At 35.2% G+C, this 8152-nt stretch overlaps 1 pseudogene; it reads left to right on the top strand.

Moving 5' to 3' along the window:
* The first annotated feature begins 7702 nt into the window (after positions 1–7702).
* LOC134735978 (uncharacterized) lies at positions 7703–7777 on the top strand (annotated as a pseudogene).
* Positions 7778–8152: the final 375 nt, after the last annotated feature.

Below are 8152 nucleotides of genomic sequence, written 5' to 3'. Positions count from 1 at the left end.
ATACATAACATTCAAAGGAAATCCTATTTTTATTATGTGCTATAATTGTGACTGTTACATTATAATGTTCAATGCCTATGGGGACAAAAATAGGACAATAAAAGGTTTATTTGATGTATATTGCTTGATTAATTTGCAGCAGTCATGGAAACAAATTTCTATTTACTAGGAATAATAATAATGTTGCAAACACCTATTTTCTGGTAGTTAAAAATACAGGAGGAAAAAAAATGTCCATAATAAAAGCAAAATCTAAAACCAGAAAACAAGCAAAGGAAGGCAAGCAAATGATAAAATAAATAGGAACAAACATATATTAATTTAGGGACTTCCTTTGCCCAAGAAAAGTCTTAAAAATGTGATTTATAGATTTGTAAAAACTCTTAAAGTAGAAGAGCTTATGCGAATCATTCAAATTATAATTCTGTATTTCAGAACTCAAGTTAAATCTTTATCTTAAACATTATTTAAAATATTACTTAAGATTTGGGCTTTTTCCCTTTATAACATGGCAGAGTTGTTTCATAACCTTATTGTTTAAAAATATTCATAATTATTTATTTTTAAACTCTTTAATAGAATTGAAACTTTTCTTTTTAATTCCTCCACAAACTCCAAATTAATAGCCCCTTCTGAAATATTATTGCCTCAACTGAGCATATTATTTCAGAGAATTTCACTGGGCCTGTACGAGTTTAGGCAAGTCACTCCCTCATGTAACCTTGATCTTATTTCTCACCATAAGATCATATTAAATTTCTAGCAGCTGTATGATTTTGTTGGGGTTTAATGAAGAACATAAGTTCTTTTCACCTTAACTGTTTGGTCAAATTTCTCTCATTGGATACTCATGAGGTCGATTTTTTAGCCCAAATGCAAACCTTTATATCTATCTATAAGGCCTCACTTTATCGGGATCATTGACATCCTAATTTTATCATCTGTTAGATTTGATGTATTTTCCACTTTTGTGTCATGTAAAAATATTTTAAAATGTACTACATTCTCATTCAATAAAGTCCTAAGTTTCATCATTTAGTATTAATTGAAACCTTACAAATAACTTTTGTACATTTCAGTACTCTATAAAAATGTTTCCACTCACATACTATTTTCAAATATTGAACATAATAACCAAGGCCATCTGAATCATCAGTAGGTTCTCTCCAATTTAGCCATTCAATAAATCAACAATTTCTGAATATGGATATCTATAATACACAACCAAAACAAAAAAGGGAATGAGGTTGAGAGAACATAACTTGTTCTTAATATATCTGTATCTATTTCTACCAACCATACATGTTATTCTAAGGACTAACAGACCTACAACTGGATCCTCTGCTCTAGAATATTAAAAATCAATATTAAACTAGAAAGACTGTACTCTCTAGAATTTATATCTCTGCCCATTTTTTTTAAATGAGACACTTTTTGATTACTTCTAATCTGGGAACTCTTCTTTTCCCAGGATTTCTCCACAATTACAGGCAGTGGCTTTGAGATAAGGTCTACAAATTGTTTTAGAAATCTCAGAGATTTAAGATTCAAGGAATTGTTCAGAATTGCAGTGCAAAGAAATAACCAACTCATAAAATGTAGATTAACCAATAATATAATTTAGCAGGAATGGAAAGTCCTTGAACAGTAGTCAGAAGGCCTGGATTCTGGTCTAGGTTACTTCTTGAAAAGTAAATGCCATGTATCATTTCAAAGCCTAGTATGCAGTAGACGTTTATTAAATGTTTGTTGAGTAAGTGAAACCTAATTTATCTAAGTTTGGAGATAACTAGTTGACAACATGTAAGTACTCCCTCACTATCTCAATCTTTCTATTGGGCCTTAACACTCCTGCCATATTTATTCAGCCCTTGGTTATTAAAGATTATTCTCCTTAATTTCAGAAAGTCAAAAAATAAATTGATCATTGAATTAATATAATTCGAACTGCTTTCTCTATGCCATCTGTGTGAAGTGTTGAGAAGTTGTATTTTTTTCTATATTTTATATGAAAGAATATCTGGAGAATGAACTAGGAATAACCTCTTAAATATTGAATGAAAAAGTAATAGATGAATGAAAGCTAAACTTAAATCCAAATACTTTACAAAAAATTAATCAAAATGTGGCTGCACAGAACACCTTCATATTTGCCAGCACCTCTTGGACTAATCTTGGAAAATTTCTCTTTTTCAGTGTAATAGAATCTGCAAACACTCAAGACTTGGGGTTATTAAAATACGTTGCTTGTATAGTTCAAAAATGAATATGAAATTTTAAAGCTAATACATGATACACTAAGTATCATAATATTCCAAATACGATACTATATAGATTTTCTTAATAGCATGGTGGAAATCTCAACACATAATTGAACATGTGTCAGGTATTGCATTAGGTAGCAGAGATACAATGATGAAGACTTGGCATTGGAACTGTAACTGAGTTTAACCAGGGAGGAAAATTGAGCAAAATTAATATGAACATAATATGAAAACTGTGATGGTTGAAGTGCTACAGATGCACAGGAAAGAGTAAATTAATGCCAACCAAGAGTCGTGTAGACAAATACAAGACTTGAAGAAAATATTGAGCTGAGTTTTAAGAGAAAAGTGAAAGTTGACCACCTAGAGGTATGGAGGGAAGGCATTCCAGACTGAAAAAAACAGAAGAAGAAATAACAATGTTTTCTGGGAGAAAGTGATTTGAAATGAGCATATAAGTGTAGACTGAAGTCATATTATGAAGTCTGCACTATCCACAGGCATTTGAATTTTTTACCTTGTAAGCAGCAGGAATTCATAGAATATTTTTCAGCAGTGAAGAGACAATAACATATAGTATGTGGTCTTAGTCCAATCCTGCTGCTATAACAAAATACGACATATGGGGTAATTTATAAGAGATAGAAATTTATTTCTCACAGTGCTGGAGATGGAGATGTCCACGACCAAGGCTTGGCAGATTCATTGTCTGGTGAGGGCTGGCTCCCATTGCTTTAAAAGTGACTCCTTGTTGCTATGTCCTCACATGGTGGAATGGCGGAAGGGCAAAAGGGCCAGGCAGCTCTCTCAACCATCTGTTATAAAGGCATTAATCCCGTTCACCAGGGCAGAGCCCTGATGCCTTCATCACTTCCCCCAAAGGCCTTAAATACTATCACGTTGAGATCAAACTTCCAACATGAGAAACTCAGGAACATATACAAACTATAGCCCATGCTTTAAAAAAATTATCCTAAACCTCATGTCAAGCATTCCTCTTAAGTAAATAAATAAATATATTAATGAAGAAAAGGGAAGTATTGAATATTTTCTAGTTTTCAGACCAGATAACTTGGTAGAAAAAAGGTGATGAAATTAACTGCTGTAGGGAGCAAGGAGGATATTGGATTTGAGGATGAAGTTAAATTTCATTTGGTTCAAAGTTGGTAGTGATCTAGAAATCTGGAAAAGGAAAAGCTCTTAAGGGCCACATGCCAAGTTACCAATTTCCAGCCTCAATAGAGTAGACGAGGTGTGGTGGGAGGGATGGGGAGAGGGAGAGACATAGAGAACCTGAGCTTCCTGTATTTCTTGCCAGGGGAGGGAAGTCATTTCTATTGGAATTGTTAGAGCAATCAACAATAATTATTATTATTACTTTTTTTTTTTTTTTTTTTGAGACGGAGTCTCACTCTTTCGCCCAGGCCAGACTGCAGTGGCTCTATCTCTGCTCACTGCAACCTCTGCCTCCTGGGTTCACGCCATTCTCCTGCCTCAGCCTCCTGAGTAGCTGGGACTACAGGCGCCCGCCACCACGCCGGGCTGACTTTCTTGTATTTTTAGTAGAGACGGGGTTTCACCATGCTAGCCAGGATGGTCTCGATCTCCTGACCTCGTGATCCACCCGCCTCGGCCTCCCAAAGTACTGGGATTACAGGCGTGAGCCACCGTGCCTGGCCACAATCAACAATAATTTCAAGAGAGATGAGAATGAGCAATGACTGTACGTGGCACTGAAAGTTAACTTGGGGTCCACAAGCTATCACACTGTTCTCTTCACTTTAAGATTCAGAAACGGGTACAAACGTTCTGAATCCATCCCAAAGATAGCATTTACGTGTGTATATGTATGTGTGTGTGTGTGTGTGTGTGTGTGCAGAATAGTTGGCTGAAATTTAAAAAAAATCATGATTCAGTACAATGAGGAGTTCACATGGAATTAAAAGACAAAATTTATCCATTTAATTAATAGTTACTTACTAAAGACCAGGGTGAGACAAATGAGGTAAGAGATCCTGCCCTTAAGGAGATAGGAGTCTAGCAGAAGAGACAGACAGGCAAGGCAAACAGAGCAGAAACATAACAATTAATGAAGGCTCACTCTATTGCTCATAATTTATATTCACTTATAATGGTTGTGCACTATAACCTCAGCTGCACATAGTCAAAAATGTGTCCTGTTCACCACCATATCCCAGGGCCCAGGAAGAGTCCCTGGCATATAGAATCCCCTCAATAAATACTTATATCCTAATTGATGAATATGCCATGAAACAAGAATCGTGATAACAATTTCAAAGATTAGAAAGCTAATGCTAAAAAATGGTTGAGTAACTTGCTAAGAGTATGTAGCTAGTAAGTGCCAGAGTTAGAAAGTCAAGGCAACAAACATTTGTATAAGATTTCCTACTCAGTCACACGTTTGCCTTTTAAATATCATCCACACATAAACACTCTGAAATGAATATGCAAAAGAAAAAAAAAAAGGTGTGGTCTTTCCTTAGTATAAGTCAATTTGTACAGCTGAAATAGGGAAAAATATTGTTATTCAATCCACCTAAAATGCCAGTGCCCTTAAAAACAGCGCTATTAGTAATGCGAATATGAAGTCCCCAGGATTGTGAAAAGCCTGCATAACCAAACAGCAGGTCTTACGAGACACTCCTGCTTCCAGAGCTCTGGGTTGGCTGCTCTCCATTTACTTACAAATGGCCAGGGCTGCAAACCCCTGAAGAGCTAAACATCTACAACTTGTGACGAAGATTCTCCAATGAGGAAGCACTGTGTACTGTGTATTCAAACTCTCCTACTTTTTAGGTACTCTTACCACTACACATTCAGTAGTAGTTGAGCATCTAAATGGCCTTTTAACGCAGGTCTGAATGAGGCCTATAAGATATAGTCCTATCATTTCATTTTATTGGAAATAAATACATAGAATAAGATATATTTGTATAGTAGACTTACCCTTTCAAGCTGAACAAGATGAAAAATATATTTTCTTGAAATGGAAGTTTTCCAAGGCTCAAAAATATCTGGTCAGCATTTCTGGAAATCTATAGGAAACCAGTTACGTTTATGCTGTATGAAAGTCTCATATTATAAAATGAGTCATAAATTAAACCAAAAATACTGAACACAGGTTGTCATCTCCCTTTTTCTTTTTCTCTCATTTATTTGTTTTATTAATAACCTCTTATTGCTAATGGCATACAGCACATTTGTGCAATATATCTTTCTATGATAAACATTGATTTTGAAGAAAGAAAAATCAAGTTAAATAAATGATACATGCAATAGCATTTTTTCTTATTTACATTGTAAAGTCAGAGATACATTGTTTCTAATATTGATTTAAATGGGAATGAAAAATGTCTTAGTTTTCCTATTGGTCGATGATTCTTATTCTTATTGCCAGAATTAAGAATCCAAGGCCCATCCAAGACTAAAAAAGCAAAACTCAATGAAGAATATACATAAAACACACTTAGGATGATAATTTCTCAGTAAACAATCTGTTTGTAAAACACTAAAATGCATTATTATTCATACTTATTTTATTTTGGTTGTTAAATGGTATCATCTAGTGAGGCGAATGGTGTTATAAAGAGATAGATAGCAAATATTTTAGGCTTTGTGGGCCACATATGGTCTTATGATATATTCTTATTTTTCTTAAAAAAAGAAATTGTTTAAAAATGTGGAAAACATTCCTAGCTCTCCAGCTGTATCTGGCCAGTGGCCCTGAGTTTGCCAAAGCCTTCTTTTCTGTTCTACCTTCATTTTCGGAAGGCAAACTCTTAACCATTTGTTGATGCTCTTAACTTGGTTGCATAGAGACAGAAATGTTTTCTGAAAAAGGAGAAAAATCAAACTTTCCAATTCAACTGTGTTTTTTTTTCTTTATAGTTGCATTCACCAAGACTTGTATATTAACAAGTCTAGACGATTTCAGGGCCCGCTCTGTGCCAGCAAATGGTCTCAGAACTTCGCCAACACAATCTCATAGAGCATGAATATTCAGTTGCGTGAAGACTCACTCCTAATAACACATGCAAATGAAGGCCTAGTTTATAGTGAACTACATGTAAAAGGCTCTGTGTAAAAATCCACAAAGTCCTGCTGGTCTGATTCTGTCCTTTCATTTGGCAAATGGCCATTAAGTGTCTGCACATCTCAGATACTATGTGAGGACCAGGGAATCCAATGGAAAGCAAACCTTGAAGGCCTTGCTCATACGGCCCTTGATGCAGAGAGGGAAAGATAGAAAATAAACATGTGCGCAATGGAGAAAATAAACAGGGCCGGCCGGGCGCGGTGGCTCACGCTTGTAATCCCAGCACTTTGGGAGGCCGAGGTGGGCGGATCACGAGGTCAGGAGATCGAGACCACGGTGAAACCCCGTCTCTACTAAAAATACAAAAAATTAGCCGGGCGTGGTGGCGGGCGCCTGTAGTCCCAGCTACTTGGAGAGGCTGAGGCAGGAGAATGGCGTGAACCCGGGAGGAGGAGGTTGCAGTGAGCCGAGATTGCGCCACTGCACTCCAGCCTGGGCGACAGAGCGAGACTCCGTCTCAAAAAAAAAAAAAAAAAAAAAAAAAAAAAAAAGAAAATAAACAGGGCCATGTGATGGAGAGCAACAGTGTCTGGAGATGAGAGTCAATTGCTTTTTAAAATATAATGCTTATAGAGTCATTATTAACCTCAAATTCAGTAATCCCTCCCAGGCATACTCAACTCAGTTCAACAATATTCACTCAAATTGAGGTTCTACATGTGAAAAAAAGATATATATTTTTTTCATTTTGAATAAATACATTCATTGCTTTTACTGTGGAGTGTGAAATATAAATAGGATAGTCAGAAAAGTGCTGATTTGCTTATAATACTAAATATTACATGAAAGTTACCAGCCTCTGATGTAAAATTTGTCAAGATGAAATAACAACTGTCATGGAACTTCAGGAACTCTTTCTAATAATTTGGTAGTCTTTAGAATTTTGACAAAGAAACCTTGTCACTTGAGATCTTTTGCAAAGAGATGTGATCTTTCACAAAGAGATCTTGTCAGTAAAAAAAAAATAGCCAACAGATAATGCTATCGAGAAAAATTTCATAAATTTTACCAAGACTATTATATGCATTTACCAATACATTACAAAACACTGCGAATAGCTAAAACAGTCCTTGAAAATAAATGCACTACATTTGCTATCTCTAATTTTACATCTTGTGTTTTTCACATTCTTGCTAATCCTCAAAATACAATAATCTGTAGTATGTAGTATTAACAGATGTCCTCACAGTTATTGCAAATTAGCAAGTTCCCATAGCATTATATTTCATTCCCTTACTATTAAATACATTCAGATTATGCTATTTATTAGACTTGGCATTCATTCTAAACTGATTTATTTTGCTTTTCATGTCACTATTTTATCGCTTCTCGGCCTTTTGGCTAAGATCAAGTGTGTTCATGTCACTATTTTAAATTTATTTTAAATATAATCTTAATCAAAATAACAAGGTAGATCACACATTTTTCTGCATTAAATACTGCCTTTGGGACTTTAGTGAGCCCTCGAGGTTACAAGTTAGATTTCAGAAAAGTTTTCATAATCCTCATAAGAGGAAACAGTTGGAGAAAAGCCACCAACATCAGGTTTTAAAATGTGACTCTCACAGAGAAAGCAAAAAGGTTAAGACAGTTTGGCAATGAGGAACAAAAGATAAGGGCAAGCCAGATCTTCTCAAATGCAATGAGGTTTAGAGAAGAAGAGTGAATAGTTTTATTATTCACATAATTTAGATTATTACTGTAAATGACTGTTTGATATAAAATGGAGATTACAGTAAAATCATAGAAATGTTTTTATCGTAAATATATT

This window comes from Symphalangus syndactylus, chromosome 2, assembly GCF_028878055.3.
Source record: "Symphalangus syndactylus isolate Jambi chromosome 2, NHGRI_mSymSyn1-v2.1_pri, whole genome shotgun sequence".
NCBI lineage: Eukaryota > Metazoa > Chordata > Mammalia > Primates > Hylobatidae > Symphalangus > Symphalangus syndactylus.
This window is presented reverse-complemented; position numbering and strand designations above follow the sequence as displayed.